The sequence below is a fragment of the Onychomys torridus genome, chromosome 8 (genome assembly GCF_903995425.1).
Source record: "Onychomys torridus chromosome 8, mOncTor1.1, whole genome shotgun sequence".
NCBI classification, from domain to species: Eukaryota; Metazoa; Chordata; class Mammalia; order Rodentia; family Cricetidae; genus Onychomys; species Onychomys torridus.
The window spans coordinates 95,533,660-95,551,149 of NC_050450.1; the positions used below are offsets into that span (position 1 = coordinate 95,533,660).

At 44.5% G+C, this 17,490-nt stretch overlaps 1 protein-coding gene across 3 annotated transcripts in view; it reads left to right on the forward strand.

Annotated features, from left to right (window-relative positions):
* The first annotated feature begins 462 nt into the window (after window positions 1–462).
* Window positions 463–17,490, forward strand: part of Helz (helicase with zinc finger) — a 154,253-nt gene continuing 137,225 nt past the window's right edge. For 2 of the 3 annotated variants that reach the window (XM_036195770.1, XM_036195772.1), the window contains exons 1-3: window positions 463–528; window positions 1,894–1,949; window positions 8,827–8,883. The gene's annotated coding sequence lies outside the window, so the exon portion shown is untranslated. The other variant, XM_036195771.1, reaches the window with a different exon arrangement.

Below are 17,490 nucleotides of genomic sequence, written 5' to 3' on the forward strand. Positions count from 1 at the left end.
CGACGTGCGTGGCGGATGCCGCGTGGCGGGAAGCGCGAGCGTTAGCAAGGACCCGGAGCTGGGGGACCGCTCTCAGGCGTGCTCATGCTTGCGTCCTTGCATCCCTGCATGCATCCAAGCATCCGCCAGCGGCTCGCAAGGCCACCCGCGCCCAGGACACCCCGCGTTGATTGAATACAGAAGTGGGTGTCTGCATGCCAGGGCAGGATCGTGGCGGGGCAGACAGCAGTTCGCGTAGGGGATAGGGGAGACCCGGGCGGGGAGAAAAGAGAGCACCCCAAAGGCACAGTTGGAAATCCCGGGGGGGGGGATGTTCCCCGCGAAGTCCCTCAGGCGCTGAAGGGGGCCGGGCGGGCCTTTGGGGCCAACTTTCCGGAGGGAGGTGCGGCCGGAGGGGGCGGCGCCGGCGGCAGGAGGCGGGAGTCGGGGGCCGAGCGGGGGGAGTCACTTTAAAGGCTCTTTCTTACCCATAATGCTTTGTGGGGACGTTGACAAGTGGATCCAAGATGGCGTAGAAAGTAATGACAGGTAAGTCCTGACTTCCCCGTTCTCCGCTGCCCGGGTCGCTTCAGGAGCTTCCAGAGCCATCCGGGGAGAGGCCTGGACTCCCCTCGGGTGCTCCGGGCCCCGGACAGCGCGGCCCCGGGGACAGCGGGGGGTCCCGACGGCCGGCGGCAGGGCCTGGGGAGCGGGGCTCTCTCTGAGGCGAGGCCCGGACGCTGGAGCTGTTTACTGCTTCTTCCCCTCCTCATTCTCCTTTCCCTTCCGCTGGGGGGCTGTGGCGCCAGCCGCCCAGGCGGTGGCCCGGGGGTCCTTGCACACGCCCGAGGTTCCGGGCGACCGGGGAGCCCGCGCGAGGGTGCTCGGGCACGGGCCGCCCCGGAGTCCCCGCACGCCCAGCGCCCCGGGGTCGCCGCTTAGGGTGGGGAGCGGGCGGCCTCCCACGCCGCGCGCAGTGCTGCCCTCCGGGTCAGTACTTCCACCAGGGGTGGGGCGGCGTCCCCGGGGAAGGGGACAGCACGAAAAGTAGGTTAGGGGGGCGCCCCAGAGCCCAGGATTCACTGTGGTCCCCCCTCTCCCCGCCCCCTCCTGGGACGTGCGTGGCCCGTGAGCACATCTACAAAAACAAAACCACTATCTCTTCCTGGAGAAAGTCGCCTCCAAAGATCTGTCTCTCTCTCTGTCTCTCTCTTCCTCTCTCTCTCTCTCTCTCTCTCTCTCTCTCTCTCTCTCTCTCTTCCCAAGGGCTGGGACACACAGTCTTAGCTAGGAACTTGAATTTCTCTTCCCCAAACGAATTTGAGTCTTCTGCCCCCTGGCCTTTGCTGAGGGGTCCTTTCAGACAGGGCTGGAAGCCAGAGTCTTCAGATTCCTTTTTGGGTTGGGAACCTTGTAAGTTTTTGTTGAGCTCCGAAATTGGCATTCTTTCTCCCTTGCAAACTTACACTTTTCAGGCAAGCCATTAATATAATCAAAAGTGTAACTCCAGGGATAGTGGATTCCCGGAGGTGGGGGAAGGGGGGAGGACGGAGACCTTATCTGGCCTAGTTGGCTGTTCATTTTGCCCTCTCTTCACGCACATGAATGGCTTTTCCCCCTCCTTGACTTTTCCTCTCCCTTTTTTTTTTCAAAGCAAGACTCATCAGTGCTGAAAGATGACTTTATTATGTTTAAGATTTAAGAACATTTTGTAATCTGTTGCTGAAAGAAAATATTTTCAGTTTTAGGTAAAAGACACAGATTCTTTTCACCCCAAAGCTCAGACTGTACCGTTTTTTGTAACTTTTTCCACTTGTGCTCTCCACGTTCTTTTACTTCAGGGCAATACATATTTGCTACTGATAATGGCTCCAACTGGTATTGTCTAGATATTGTGCTTTTCTGTTTTCCCAGGACTTGGATGAAGTAATTGAGCACTAATGAAGGACAGTGCTGGGGAGATGCGCAAGGTGAGACTGAAGTGAAAAACTTTGCCTGCTGGCCCTTTTCATTGCGACCAACTCCGGGGGAAGGCCGAAGAAGCTACTTTCCAAGTAGATCAGACAGCCAATTGGGATACAGGTAGGGCTAGAGTCAGCAAAGTTGTATCATCCTTTTTAGTGGCTCCAACTTATTCACACATAGTAGAGCGTGTCTACAGCCAAGTGTTATTTGTGGCTATCCTTGATCAGTGTCTTCTCCAGGAGTAATTATAGTTTGCCTCTTCAAATTTCCTTGTGTAACTTTAATTGGAAGGTCTGGATTTTTATCTGTTTTGATGTCCATTAGTTATTCTGCACTGAGTTTAAGCAATTGGGTAGATAAAGTTCACAAACCTACAGTTTGTGGGACTTTTGTGAAGTCCATTTCCATTGGATAGTCATTTTCAGCAAGCAAATCACTTCTGCTGCCAGCCGGCAGCTTTGGTGCCAGTACTCAGGAGGCAGAGCCAGGTGGATCTCTGTGAGTTTGAGGCCAGCCTGGGCTACAGAGTGAGGACAGGCACCAAAACTACACAGAGAAACCCTGTCTTGAAAAGCCCAAAAGAAAAAAAGAAAGAAAGAAAGAAAGAAATCACTTCTGCTATTATTATTTTTTTATTTAGCTTTTTTGTTTTGTGGTGCTGGTATGTACGATACCTATGGGTTCACACATGCTAGACAAGTGCAGAATGACTGACCTACATCCCCAGCCCCTTTCGTTTTCTAAAAACTAAATAGTAAGTGTCTGACAGTACTGTGAGACAGGAACGGCAGCCTGGAGTTCTGCGCTGCTTACTGGTGCTGCGGCTGCCATCATCTCTGGCCCGATGTGGCGTCTAAATTCAAGTTACGGTTCTGTTTACCCATGTAATACTTGGGATTTTTTTTTTGAGGGGAGGTGGGGTAGGGTTTCACTACTGTAGGTTTGGCTGGCCTGGAACTTGCTAAGTAGACAAGACTGACCTTGAACTTCCAAGTGCTGATATGCTACCAAGCCTGGCCTACTGCCTTGGATTTAAAGGACATTATATATGTAAGTGAACAGTTTGTACTGTGTACCAGGGAGAGAAACTTTTTTTTTTTTTTTTTTTTTGAGACAGGGTTTCTCTGTAGCTTTGGAGCCTGTCCTGGACTAGCTCTGCAGGCTGGCCTTGAACTTACAGAGATCCACCTGCCTCTGCTTCCTGAGTGCTAGGATTACAGGCGTGCGCCACCATTGCCCGGCTGAGAGAAACTTTTTGTTCATAGTTTTTAAGTAGTTTCTAAATTTAAGATACCTTACTCTTGCTAGGCGGTATCCTAGCACTTTAATTCCAGCACTTGCGAGGCAGAGGCAGGAGAATCTCTGTGAGTTCAAGGCCAGCCTGGTCTACAGAGTGAGATCCAGGACAGGCACCAAGCTACACAGAGAAACCCTGTCTCGAAAACAAACAAATAAACAAAAAAAGATACCTTACTGCGGTTGTTATAGAACAGCAGTTCTCGACCTGTGGGTCCTGATCCCTTTGGGGATTGCATATCAGCTATCCTGCATGTCAGATATTTATATTACAATTCCTAACAGTACCAAAATTACAGTAGCAACAAATTATTTTTTTTTGTTATATTTGTTTTTGAGACAGGGTTTCTCTGTGTAGCCCTAGCTATCCTGCGTGCTACCCGTGCTAACCTTTTTTTTTTTTTTTTTTTTTTTGGGGGGGGGGGCAATGAAATAATTTTTCTTTTTGTTTTGTTTTGTTTTGTTTTTTTGAGACAGGGTTTCCATGTGTAGCTTTGCCCCTTTCCTGGAACTCACTTGGTAGCCCAGGCTGGCCTCGAACTCACAGAGATCTGCCTGCCTTTGCCTCCCAAGTGCTGGGATTAAAGGTGTGGGTCACCACCGCCCGGCTCTAGTACATCTTTTAAAGAATACACTGTATTCTCCAGCCCTTTGATAGTCCACACTTTGCTTTTCAAATGCAACAAAGCGAGTGGGGAGCTTAGGAAAGGGAGGTGGACATAGACCAAGATTCTTTTAGCACTTAGCACTTCTGCTTGTGTGGAACTCAGCAGTGCTTACTGCCATTTTCATTTTGGCAGAGCAAATACAGAGTTTTAAGTTGACTTTTGTTTTGTGGATGGAGGCATATTCTTGTCTTAGACCTCTCAGTTTTAACTCTTCCTCTTGTTTTCTTTGAAATCTATAGGTAGTTCTGTGGCCAGGAGCCAAGTACCTGCTTTGGCCTCCAGCAATGTTCTTACTTGTAGTCTAGAAATGGAGTGCTTAGGAGAAGTTCATCTTGTGGAACTACTGTCCTTAGCATGAATTCTGTTGAGACATTTTTTTTTTCTAATTTATTATGTATAGTGTTTTCCCTGCACGTGTCCTTGCAGGCCAGAAGAGGGCACCAGATCTCATTACAGATGGCTGGAGCCACCATGTGGTTGCTGGGAATTGAACTCAGGACCTCTGGAAGAGCAGTTGGTGCTCTTGACCTCTGAGCCATCTCTCCAGCTCAAGACATTTTTCATAGTTTCCATTCATTGCGGACAAAGTGTTAGTATTCTCTTCAAAGTGAAGCTAGTGCATGGCCATCAAGCAATTGCTACACGAAGTCTTTTGTTTGTTTGATTTTGTTTTTCAAGACAAGGTTTCTCTGCATAGCCCTGGCTGTCCTGGAACTCAGTCTCTAGACCAGACTCAAAAGATCCGCCTGTCTCTGCCTCTCAAGTATTGGGATTAAAGGCCTGCACTATCTGTCACCACCCCCAGCTACTCGAAGTGTCTAAAATAGGAAAAACCATAGTGTGAAAGGTTACAGCAGAATAGAAGTCTGTGTCTTTGAACTGTGTAAAGACATGACTTCTTCGTCTGCCTTTTTGCTGGTAAGCTAGGGCGCTGTTTTTAGATAAGGTGGTATTTTTCGAGGAGTCTGTTAATATAGTCTGGTACCTCTCTTTTAGCTGGGAAGTTTGCCTTTTGCCATCATTAATAAGAACTTCATCTTTATATAGATAGCTTAAAAGAATCCAGTTATCATTGTTTTTTAAAGTCTGTATAGAAATGGATTCTATAGATTTCAATGGCTAGGAGAAAAATGCTGAGAAACACAAGTCTTTTCTGTTTCTGGAAGGTCTTGTGAAGCTTAAAAGTGGCAGCGTATGCTCTGGAGAGATGGCTCAGTCATTAAAAGCACTTGTTGCTCTTGCAGAGGACCTGGGTTCAGTTCTCAGTATCTACCTGACCACTTACAACCATCTGTTCAGGGGATACAGCACCCTCTTCTGACCTGAGCACCAGGTATTTATGTGGTGTACAGACATACATATAGGCAAAATACTCATACACATGAAGTCTAGAAAGAAATTTTAAAAAATGCCACGTTTTCATGGAAAGCTGAGAATAGTGTAGAGGGCCACTCAGGGAAGTCAACTAAATCTTATTAATGCTTCTGTGTTCTCTGTTTAAGAAGTAGGCTTGACGGTAACACTGAATGCAAATCAGCCTATAATTGTCTGTCAATCACTATTTAAGATCCTAATGCAGGCCCTGTGCAAGCAATAAGGTTCTTCAGGTTGTTTATTTTTATAGACTTAGGTAAACATACTTGCAGATGTAATCGGATTGCTAAGTAGTACTTTGAAATGTTTTCTAGAAGTGAAGTGTAATATGGACTGTGCCCCATCCGCTCACCCATCTCTTTAGGGCATTGGTGTGTCAGGGTTACTTCTGTAGCATGAGCTAGCGACAGCACAACATATCTCACTACAAAATCCCCTCTTGCCACTCCAGGGGTGGCTGACCTAACCCTTGAAAATCCTGAGTCTGACAATCAGGATCTCTCATTTTAAGGCTGTCACTGACACAGAACGAAGACTACTTGCATCTGTCACACCTGTAAGTACTTAGGTGGTAAATACGTGTCACGTATTTGTTACACTTTCAGTCATTTGAAAGAAATTAAAAATCTCCAATTTAAGTCTAAAGTCTTGTCCATTTTGCATGCATATAACCATTCTGGGTCAGCTCTCTAAGAACAGGGAGGCTGGTGAAACACATTTGTCTAGCTTTTGAATAAAAAGCCTGGCTTATCATATATATGCATATATATGAATGTATACACACACATATATGAAAAGTTTTAGTGTTTGTGTATGCACATGTAGAGGTCAAAGGGAAACTTTGTGGAGTTGGCTCTCAACTTCCACCTTCAACGGATCTGTAGATTAAACTCAGGTGTCAGGCTTGTGCAGAGCGTAACTTTACCCACTGAGCCATCTCTCCTGTCCTCATCACATTTTTGGGATGATTTACTCTGAAATGTGAATGATTGTGAGTTTTATTTCTGTGCCATATTTTCAGTTTTCTTATCACATCTGAATTTGCTTTTTTACTTTCCTTTGTGGAAATACACCTTATGGTGAAAATATTCTTGTAAACACAGCCTGTCGAGGGCTGGAGAGATGGCTCAGAGGTTAAGAGCACTGACCGCTCTTCCAGAGGGCCTGAGTTCAATTCCCAGCAACCACATGGTGGCTCACAACCATCTGTAATGAGATCTGGCGCCCTCTTCTGTGTACATAATAAATAAATAAATCTTTAAATAATATAGTTTGAAAAATCATGCCTGCATATGGTAAGTTAAACTGAGCAACATGAATATATACAAAGACAAAAAGAATGGGGTTGGAAAGATCGCTCATTGGTTAAGAACATTTTAGTACCCAGCACCCACGTTGGGTGGCTCACAACTGCCCATAACTTCAGGTTTCTGGCTTTTGTGGTACTTGCACACATGTGCATTTACAGACATATAAATTTAAAAATATTTAAATGTATCTGTATACACATAAACACATTCACATACCATGCCCCCATATTAAAAAGTTAAAAACAAACACCCCCCTCCTCCAAGGCACTGTTCTCCCCCAGTCTCCCTCTTCTTCTGCATGGCCTTGGTAAATAGCTGGGTATCATTTAGGTTTTGGATGACTGCTCTGATCCTAAAGAGCATTGGCAGCAGCAGAAGTAGAGAGGAATCCAGAAGGCGTGGCTGTTGAACTAGACACTGGATGTCTAGTCTGCTCTACTGTGATGTCAACATTCGTGACAGTCTACTGTCACACTCTTAAGTAGACAGGTTGTCTTGAGGTCAGGCTGGGTAAGTTTTGATTTTGCTGATCATTATTTATTTATATGTTTGTTTGTTTATTATGTTTTGAGACAAGGTCTCTCTATGTCACCCTGGCTGTCCTAGAACTCACTTTGTAGACCAGAGTAGCCTTTCACAGAAATCCTGCCTCTGCCTCCTGAGTGCTGGGAGTAAAGGCATGCGCCACTATGCCCTACTACCATTGTTAGATTTTTTTTTTAAATTTTTATATTTTTTCACATGCATTGGTGTTTTGCCTGCATGTAGGTCTGTATGAGAGTGTCAGATCCTCTGGAATTGGAGTTACAGACAGCTGTGAGCTGCCATGTGGGTGCTGGGAACTGAACCTGAGTCCTCTGGAAGATCAGCCAGTGCTCTTAACCACTGAGCCATCTCTCCAGCCTCTGTTGTTGCATTCTGTGATAAGCTTCCCCATCTGTTTACTATGGACTTTTTATAACCTGTCATCCCTACTTCTCTAGCATCTTACAAGACAGTCATTTTCATCTTGGGAAGGAGGAAATTTAGGCTTGACTGTGAACTAACATAGTGACAGGACAGTTGAATGGTGTTCTGGTGTTCTTTCTGGAAAGCTTTGCGCTTTTATCTCTGGTTAGTTTTACTTCCTCGTTTTTTTTTTTTTTTTTTCCTTCCTTATTTTTGAGATGAGTTTCATGTGGCCTAGGCTGTCTTTGTACTAAGTAGCTGAGGATAACCTTAAACTTAAAAAAAAAATTATTTATTATGTACACAGAATAGGGCACCAGATCTTATTACAGATGGTTGTGAGCCACCATGTGGGTGCTGGGAATTGAACTCAAGACCTCTTGAAGAGCAGTTGGTGCTCTTAACCTCTGAGCCATCTCTCCAGCCCAACCTTAAACTTTTTTTTTTTTTTTTTTTTTGAGCTGAGGACCAAACCCAGGGCCTTGTGCTTGCTAGGCAAGTACTCTACCACTGAGCTAAATCCCCAACCCCCCAACCTTAAACTTTTTTAAATAAAAAATTTTTAGATTTGTTTTATGTATATGAATGTTTTGTCTGTATGTATGTGTACTACATGCATGTCTGGTACTCTTGGATACAGAAGAGGGCTCTGGATCTCCTGGAATTGGAGTTATAGATGATGTGAGCTACCATGTAGGTACTGTGAATTGAATCCTTATCCTTTGAAAGAACAAGAAGTGCTGAACCATCTCTCCATCCCCGACTTTGAACTTTTGATCCTCCTGCCTCCACTTCTTGGATATTGGGATTATAGACATGTGTCACTGTGCCAGTTCTGAGTATTGAACTTAAGACTTTATGACTGCTAGGCAAGCACTCTACTCCTAACTCTCATTTTCCAGATGAGGGAATGTAGGCCTAGAGAAACTGATTTGCCCAAGGTTGCACAGTTCGGTAATAGTGCAAAAGTTTTTCTGTCTAGAGGCTATGTCAGTGCAATTGGTCCATGGCTAGTTCTGCTATATCTGGTTGTATTACTGTGGACAGAAAGGCCAGATGCTGTGCATAGTAGATACAGATGCTTCTGCAATGATAGATACATTGATTGTTAATTCTTCGTGTCTTTGTTTATTGTGTATTTTTTGGAGACAGCGTTTTGATGTATGGCCCAGGCTAACCTCAAATCCAAGATTCTTCTGCTTTAGTCTTTCCAGTACTGGGATTACAGGTGTGTGCCACCATATATGGCAATCTGTGGTATTTAAAGACTTTTTTCTCTCTTTCAGAAATTATAAAGAGCTCTGATGGGCTATTTGGGTGATACCCAGTGCAGTGAACTGCAGGTGAGTATAGATGCCTTAGGAGACCATTACAAAGGAGAAAAACAAACAAACGACTTAGCAATGCATGAAGAAGGGACAATAGAGACTTCATCCTGTTTCTTTTATTAATTTTTTTAATATACAAGGTAATGGGTTTCATTGTGACATTTTTATACTTTTTTTTTTTTTTGATTTCTTGTGACAGGGTTTCTTTGTGTAGTTTTGGTGCCTGTCCTGGATCTCGATCTGTAGACCAGGCTGGCCTTGAACTCACAGAGATCCGCCTCCCGAGTGCTGGGATTAAAGGCATGGCCACTGTCTCCTGGCTTATACTTACATTTAATTGTGCTTGGCCATGTTTGGAGACTTTATCTTGGAAAGAATGTCTGGCTGGAAGAGATGCTGTGGGATAAGGTAGAATGATGCAGAGCGGGGTGAAGCAGGCAGCCTGGCTGTAGACCTAACCGAGTTTTCTGCTGTGGCACAGGTTGCACAAAGCCAGCTCATGGCATTGCCTGCCGCTCTGTCCAACTAGTATGGAGAAATCAGTGTGGGGGAGGTTCTTCTTGCACTTTGGTTCTGAGTGAGTAACGGCACCGAGGCTCAGTTTATCTCTTGTGATGAAACTGGAGAGGTCCGTCAGCTTCTATGTCAACGTTCTTAAGTGCTGATCTCCTTGTGTTCTGAAGACTGAACACTGAGCTGCTTTCTTGCTATTTACTCTTTATGTTGCGTCATGACTACACACACACACACACACACACACACACACACACACACACTTGTATAAAATACATAGTGTCCCTGGGTGGTGGTGGTGCCCGCCTGTAATCCCAGCACTCGGGAGGCAGAGGCAGGTGGATCTCTGTGAGTTCGAGGCCAGCCTGGTCTACAGAGCTAGTCCAGGAAAGGCTCCAAAGCTACAGAGAAACCCTGTCTCGAAAAACCAAAAAAAAAAAAAAACAAAACCATAAGTGTCTATTATGTACATGGTCCGTTTGGAGGACTTAGATACTGAGAATATGCCAGCAGGTGGGACTTTGTTTCTAGGGGCCATACTGCCTTTACTTATGCTGTCAGCCTTTCAGATGATTTACATTTGCTGGAATGCCTACTACTAAAGAGAGTTAGCCAGTCTTCTTGGTCCATTCTCTTGGTCTTTGATATTAAAATAGAAAGGCTAGAGAGCCAGGTGTGCTTGGTATCTATCTTAATCTCAGCAATAAGGAAACTGAGGCAGAAGGTTGGAGAGTTCAAGGCTAGATTCAACAAACTTGTTTTTTAGTGTTAAAATTGTTCAATGTTTGGGTTTATTACTCAGAAACAGTTGATTTTCTTTTTAGCATTCCATTTCAAAATGTTCATACCTTAAATTATGATATATAACAGTTTGATGCTTTAAAACTTATCATGTTACAGATTTCACTATTTTAAGTTGAACATGGTGATGTATACCTTTAATCCCAGCACTGGGGGGGGGGGGGGGGGGTCAAGGCAGGTGGCTCCAGCCTGCTCTATCCGGATCCCTGTTTTGTTCCCATTGTTTCTTTTGCAATTCTGGGGATTGAACACAAGTCTTGTGCATTCTGGTCAAGGGCTCTACTGTAACTATATCCCGAGCTCTTGGAAGACATTTAGTGTTCTTCTGTAGGTCACTAGCACCAAGATCTCTTATTTTTGGCTCTGGGATGGGTCCTGGGGCTGTGAGCATGTGACACATGATCTGTCACTGGCTCTAAACTTATTTTCCATTTCTTTTCAATACTAGCCTTTTGTTAGGCATTCTCCTCTCCAGAAAGCCTTGCCATCTTGCCTTTTGAATTCTGGCTGGTAGTACTTAAAAAAAAACTTGCTGGCTACTTTTTATCATTTAGTATAAGCTTGAGTTTTTAGTCTTTTTTTACTGTGTGGTAAATGAACATTCTTTTCTTTTTAACTGTTTTTGAATTTTGTTTTAAGACATACTTTTGCAGTATAGATGAGGCTGGCTTTGAACTTGGGCTCTTCTTGCCTCTGCCTCTCCTGAGTAATAGTGTTACCGGAGTGTGGTACCACACCTGGCTTTTCTGCCTATTTAACTGTAGTCACATTTCCTGGACCCGGGTTCTTTGATATGTCCTCGAGTCTATCCTACTTTTAACTGCAACAGCCCACTGCTGAGTCAGCACAGTGTTCTTGTGGCTCCTAGAGACATGAACACAGCAAACCTGTGTACTTTTGAAGTTTACAGTAACCTGGGCATGGCTCCCTAGTCATTACATTAACTTGTGATTATTTTTCATCTCTTGAGTTTGAATATGTGTCCATTTTTTCATCATTTGTCTCCTGTAGGTATGTGGAGATGGTTAGAAATCTATTTGAGGTGAATTTTTCTCCTTGAAAAACTAAAATGAAGATGGGCAAAGAGGGTTGTGTTTGTAATCTCAGTACTTGGGAAGACTGGAGAATTACTAGCTAAAGGCACTTGGACTGTATACTGAATCCCAAGCTACCCTGAAATATAATGAGACACTGTTTCAAAAATCTAATAAAGGGGCTGGAAAGATGGCTCAGCAGTTAAGAGCACTGACTGCTCTTCTGGAGGACCTGGGTGCAATCCCCAGCACCCACATGGCAGCTCACAACTGTCTGTAACTCCAGTTCCAGGGGATCTGACATCCTCACACAGATATACATGTAGGCAAAACACCAATGCACATAAAACAAAAATGAGTAAATTATTAAAATATTTAAAGAAATTCTAATAAACCAACCCCACACCAGAAAGGCTGAGGCAGAAGGATTGACCCTGTTTCAAAAAAAAAAAAAGAAAGAAAGAAAAAAGGAAAACTGAGGTGGAGGTAGCCACGGTATGGTCATCCTGGCCAGGAGTGCACCTAAGCTCTGTGATAGCAGCGCCTGGCAGAGCGATGGGTGGTCCTCTGCTTGTGGCTGCTCAGCTCCCAGTCTCAGATACTTCCTGGGAGTATTGGAGCCTTCTTTTTCTTTTATATTATCTTGTCATTTATTATGTTTGTGTTTGTGTGTATGTGAGTATGTGTATGGGTACCCACAGAGGCCAGAGAGAACCAGGAACAGATCCCTGCAGCTGGAGTTACAGACAGTTATGAGCCAGCTAACATTGATGCTAGGACCAGAACTCTGGTCCTTTGTAAGAGCAGTGCATTTTCTTAACTGATGAGCCATCTTTCCAGCCCCTGGAACTTGTATTTTATTTTATTTATCCTTCTTTCACACAATATATCCTGACTGTGATCTCCCCACCTCCACTCCTCCCAGCCCCTCCCATCCCCTCTTCCCCAGATCCACTCTGTGTTTCCCTTCTGAAAAGAGAAGGCCTCCTGGGGGTGTCAACCAAACATAGCATAACAACATGCACTAAGAGTAGGCACTCTGTAGCCCAGGCTGGCCTCGAACTCACAGAGATCCCCTGCCTCTGCCTCCCAAGTGCTGGGATCATCCTGAGTGAGGTAACCCAAACCCAGAAGGACAAACATGGTATGTACTCACTCATAAGTGGATTCTAGATATAAAACAAAGAACAATCAGACTGCAACCCACAGAACCAGGGAGGCTATATAGCAGGGGGGACCCTAGGATGACTAGGGACCCTAGGGGGGACCCTAGGTTTATAAGTTTTGGTTTTACTCAATTACTGGGCAAGCCTCAATCAAACATTTCACTGTTAGGATGAGAATTTATACTGTATCAAGCTGATAATAGAAAAATAAATAAATTAAATAAAAAAAACCCCCTCATATCAAGGCTGGATATGGCAACCCAGTAGAAGGAAAAGGGTCCCAAGAGCAGGCAAGAGTCAGAGACACCCTCCTTTTCACTGTTAGGAGTCCCAGAGAAACCCTAAGCTGACAGCAGCATACACGGGAAGGACCTAGTACAGACCCATGCAGGCTCCATGATGTCAACTTCAGTCTCGGTGATCCCCTAGGAGCCCTGCTTAGTTGATTCTGTGGACCTTGTTCTCCTGGTGTCCTCCACCCCTCTGACTCCTACAATTCTTCCTTCCCCTCTGTCGAGGGATTCCCCAAGCTCTGCCTAATGTTTGACTGTGGGTGTCTGTATCTGTTCCCATCAGCTGCCGGAAGAAGCCTCTTTATGATTGGGCTAGGCACTGATATATGAGTAAAGCAGAACATCATCAGGAATCATTTCATTGATATAATTATTTTTTGGCCAGTAGTGTTTGGTTCTATCCTAGGTCTCTGGGCCATCCAGCTTTATGGTGTGGGCCTGAAGGTAAACCAGCCATTGGCTGGCTACTCTCATAAGCTCTAAGCCACTTTCTCCCAGCACATCTTGGAGGCAGGACAGGTTGTGAGTCAAAGATTGCCCCCCTGCCCCCAGGACAGGGTTTCTCTGTGTAATTTTGGTGCCTGTCCTTGATTTCACTCTGTAGTCCAGGCTGGCCTCGAACTCATAGAGATCCACCTGGCTCTGCCTCCCTGGTGTTGGGATTAAAGGCGTGTGCCACCACCGCCCAGTTGAAGATTTTGTAGCTGGGTTGGTGTCCTAGCCCCACCACTGGAAGCCTGGACTGGTTACAGAAGATGGCTTTTTAAAAAAATTATGCAGTGTTTGAGTTTATTACCAGAACGGTTGATTTTCTTTTTGGCATTCCATTTCAAAATGTTCATACTTTAAATTATATGTAATAATTTGATGCTTTAAAACCATATTAGATGTTGATGAACATTTCATGTTATGAATTTCATAATTTTAAGCTCGGTGGTGGTGCCACCTGCCTTTATTCCCAGCACTGAGGGGGAAAGGAAGACAAATCTCTTGAGTTGAAGGCCAGCCTTATCTACAGAGCAAGTTCCAGGGCTAGACAGAAAAAAAAAAAAAAAAACAAACAAACCCCAAACCCAAGGAGTGGGGGAGAAATTTAATAATTTTAATTTACACATGGAAAGCTTGCAAAAATAATCCCATCCAATTAGACTGTCCTCAGACCCTCTATGTAGCCTCGGATGACCTTGAATTTCTCTCCTTGATTACAAGTAGCTACATCAGTTAATATGGTGTGGGAATTGAACCTGGGGCTTTGTGCATGATAGATGAGCACCCTACTAACTGAACTGCATTGCCAAGTTTAGCTAGGTCTGTCTTTTTGCATTAGTTATTTGTATTGTTGGCTGGTTTTCAGTTAGTCATTTTTTAAAAAGGTATGTATGTATGTATGTATGTATGTATGTATGTATGTATGTATGTGAGTGTTCTGTTTGCATGTATACCTACATGCCTGAAGAGGGCATGGATCCTATTATAGATGGTTATGAGCTACCATGTGGTTGTTGGGAATTGAACTCAGGACCTCTGGAAGAATATGTGTGTGTGTGTGTGTGTGTGTGTGTGTGTGTGTGTGTGTGTGTGTATGTGTATGTGTATGTATACACATATATCTTCTGACTATATCTCTAGGATAAATTTTGGAATATGCTATTATGTTAAAGAATATTTATGTTAATGCATGTTTTTATAGATTTTGATGTGTGTTGTGTTACTGTAGCACCAAGGATGTCATGCCAGTTTGTACTGCTAGCAAATACAGATTTTCTTGTTGCACTTTTAAGTTGGATAGAAGTCCATGTTCCTGTAAAAAAAATTTTATGATTTAGTAGTATAAATGGCTTTTGTATCTCATTGACCTTTAATGTTGTGTTTAACTATTTGAGTCATTTTTGTCCTTTTCTATTGCATTTTTATGCAATCAAAATCGATGTGGGTTTTGCATGGTAAGGAAGTATAACCAGGGGGTTGGGGATTTAGCTCAGTGGTAGAGCGCTTGCCTAGCAAGCTCAAGGCTCTGGGTTCGGTCCTCAGCTCTGGGAAAAAAAAATAAGAAGTATAACCAGCTAATGGGTAATTGTTAGGAAGATTGCCGGACTGAGCTCAGTGAAAAGGCTTGTAGTGAGGATACAGTCTGGGTGGTAAGTGATAGTGGGGATTGTGATTGAAGGAGAGTAGTCGGTGATGCCAAGATTCACCTTAGCAAGTAGTTACTGGACGCATCCACCACAGGGTTGTGTCACCTGAGTACTTCAGTGATTTTAAAGGCATGTCCTGGGGTGAAGTAGAGTCTGCGTGAGGCTCAGTCCGTTAGGGCTTCTGGCTTTTGATGTCCATTGTGGCTGAGGATACCACTATGGTAGGACATCCCTAACTCACTGACGGCATGTCTGTGCCTCAGCATACTCTTTGAGAAACTCTGTTTTAAGAAATGGAAGCAAAAGGAAAAGGTAGTTCCTGTTGGAGAGGAGCTAACTATCTTGTAAAGAAAATATAGGTAACAAGAACTGGAAGAACAAATAAGGTCTTTGGATGAAGTGCTCAGGGACTTGGTGGGGGATGATCTAGCCCTCTTAACAGTCCAGCCTGAAGGGTGGCATGTCAATCACATGACGATGAGGAGCAGTAGAAAGAAGAGGGTGTAGAAGGAAACGGGGAGAGTGGTGTAACACGAACCTTTTTTTTCTTTTTTTTTTTTTTTGGTTTTTCGAGACAGGGTTTCTCTGTGTAGCTTTGCGCCCTTTTCCTGGAACTCACTTGGTAGCCAGGGCTGGCCTCGAACTCAGGCTGGCCTCGAGATCCGCCTGCCTCTGCCTCCCGAGTGCTGGGATTAAAGGCGTGCGCCACCACCGCCTGTTGCTAAATGGTCTTTTAAAACCCGGAGCTAGACATTGGGGTAAATGCTGAAAGATCAGAGAGAAAGGAACAAGCCACAGCCACTTCTCACTTCACCAACTCCAGGAATCCTCTGATTGAATGTCTCTGAGTCCTCAGCTAAAAAAGCATTAGTTCCTGTCTCCTCACACCTTATATACCTTTCTCTGCCCAGTGATATCACTTCCTTCCTAGTGCTTGGATTATAGGCATGTGAGATCTCAAGTGCTGGGATTCAAGGTGTGTGCCACCACTATCTGGCTTTGTTTCTCTCCTAGACTGAGTCAATCTTGTGTATAGTCCAAGGTGACTTTGGACTCACAGAGAACCAGTCAGGTCTCTGCCTCCCAAGTGCTAGATTAAAGGTGTGTGCCACCACTGCTTGACCTCTGTGTTTAATCTAGTAACTGGCTCTGTCTTCTGATCCTCATGTGAGCTTTTTTAGGGTACGTGATATATCACCACAAAGTGGGAAATGGGGTGGTAGTAGCTTGAAACTGCATCTCCTAATTACATGGATCCTACTAATTACATAGTAATGGAATGAAGTGGAGGTGCTGCTACCTATGGTCAGGATTGTGTGAGGGGATGGATTGGTAGGGAAGGGAGTGAGGGGATCTGAGACTTAGTTGGATTCATGGTAGGTAAATGAAGGGTGATGAGGCTTGAATGAAGTTGGTGGTTTTTGAAAGCGGTAGTGGATGTAAGAAGTACTTTGGAGACTGATGGAGGAGAGGTGGTGACTGGTAGGTGGGGGAGGGTTGGCAAGTACAGTGCATCCCATGTATTAAGTCAGATGAGGTTGTGGTTATGGTTGGGAGCCTGAAGAAGTAGACGTGCAGATGGGTTCCTAGTGGAGCACTTGCTTCTCTGCCTCACTTGGAAAGGTCACCGTGGTGTCAGTGCTAGGAGATCTGGTAGTGACACAGTTTGTGTAGAGAATGATAAATGCTTTTTTGTTTGTTTTTCTTTTTGTTTTCCTGAGACAGGGTTTCACTGTATAACAGCCCTGGCTGTCCTGGAACTTGCTTTGTAGACCAGGCTGACCTCGAACTCAGAGATCTGAGTAATGGGGTTAAAGATGTGTGCCACCACTGCCCAACTGAGAATGATGAGTTCTTAATTTAGACATTTTTATTTTGGAAACTTGTGGATGTAGGGATGTGGGAATAGAAATGTATGACTGCCCGGCTCCTCCAGTCCGGTGTTGTTTTGTCTCTTTCCTTCCCCATCACCTGGCAAGAGTGATTCCACAAGGAAAGTGGCATGGTTTGGTTTATGCTCTTCCAGAAGATTGCTGTGTTTTCTAAAGTAGCATGAACACAGATTTAAAAATTATTTTAAAGATGTATTTACTTTATATGTACGTGTGTTTTGCCTGCATGTATGTCTGTTCACGTGTGCATGCTGGTGCCCGTGGAGGCCAGAAGAGTGCATCAGTCCTTGGAACTGGACTTATAGATGGTTGAGAGCCCCTATGTGAGTGCTAGGTACTGACTCCAGGTCCTCTGCAAACACTCTGAGCCATCACTCCAGCTCCTGATCTTAGATTTTTCAGAGAAAAGGGAGAAAGAACCCAAGTAGTAGGGGCTCCAAGGGAGGAGGAAGACCCTGGTGAAGGGGAAGAGCAGCAGCTGCAGAATTCCTGGTCCCCAGGCTCAGCTCTGTGTCCTGGGCTAAGTCTTCTGGTACTCTAAGCCCTTTAGTTTTGCCACAGTAAAACTTGCTTCTAGTTGAAAATTGGAAGTGCAGACGAATTGAGACAGACTACGACTCTACCACCCAGAGCTTCCCATTTTTACTTTTTTTTTAAATTTTTTTTTTTTTATTTTTCAAGACTCTGTGTAGCTTTGCGCCTTTCCTGGAACTCACTTGGTAGACCAGGCTGGCCTCGAACTCACAGAGATCTGCCTGCCTCTGCCTCCCGAGTGCTGGGATTAAAGG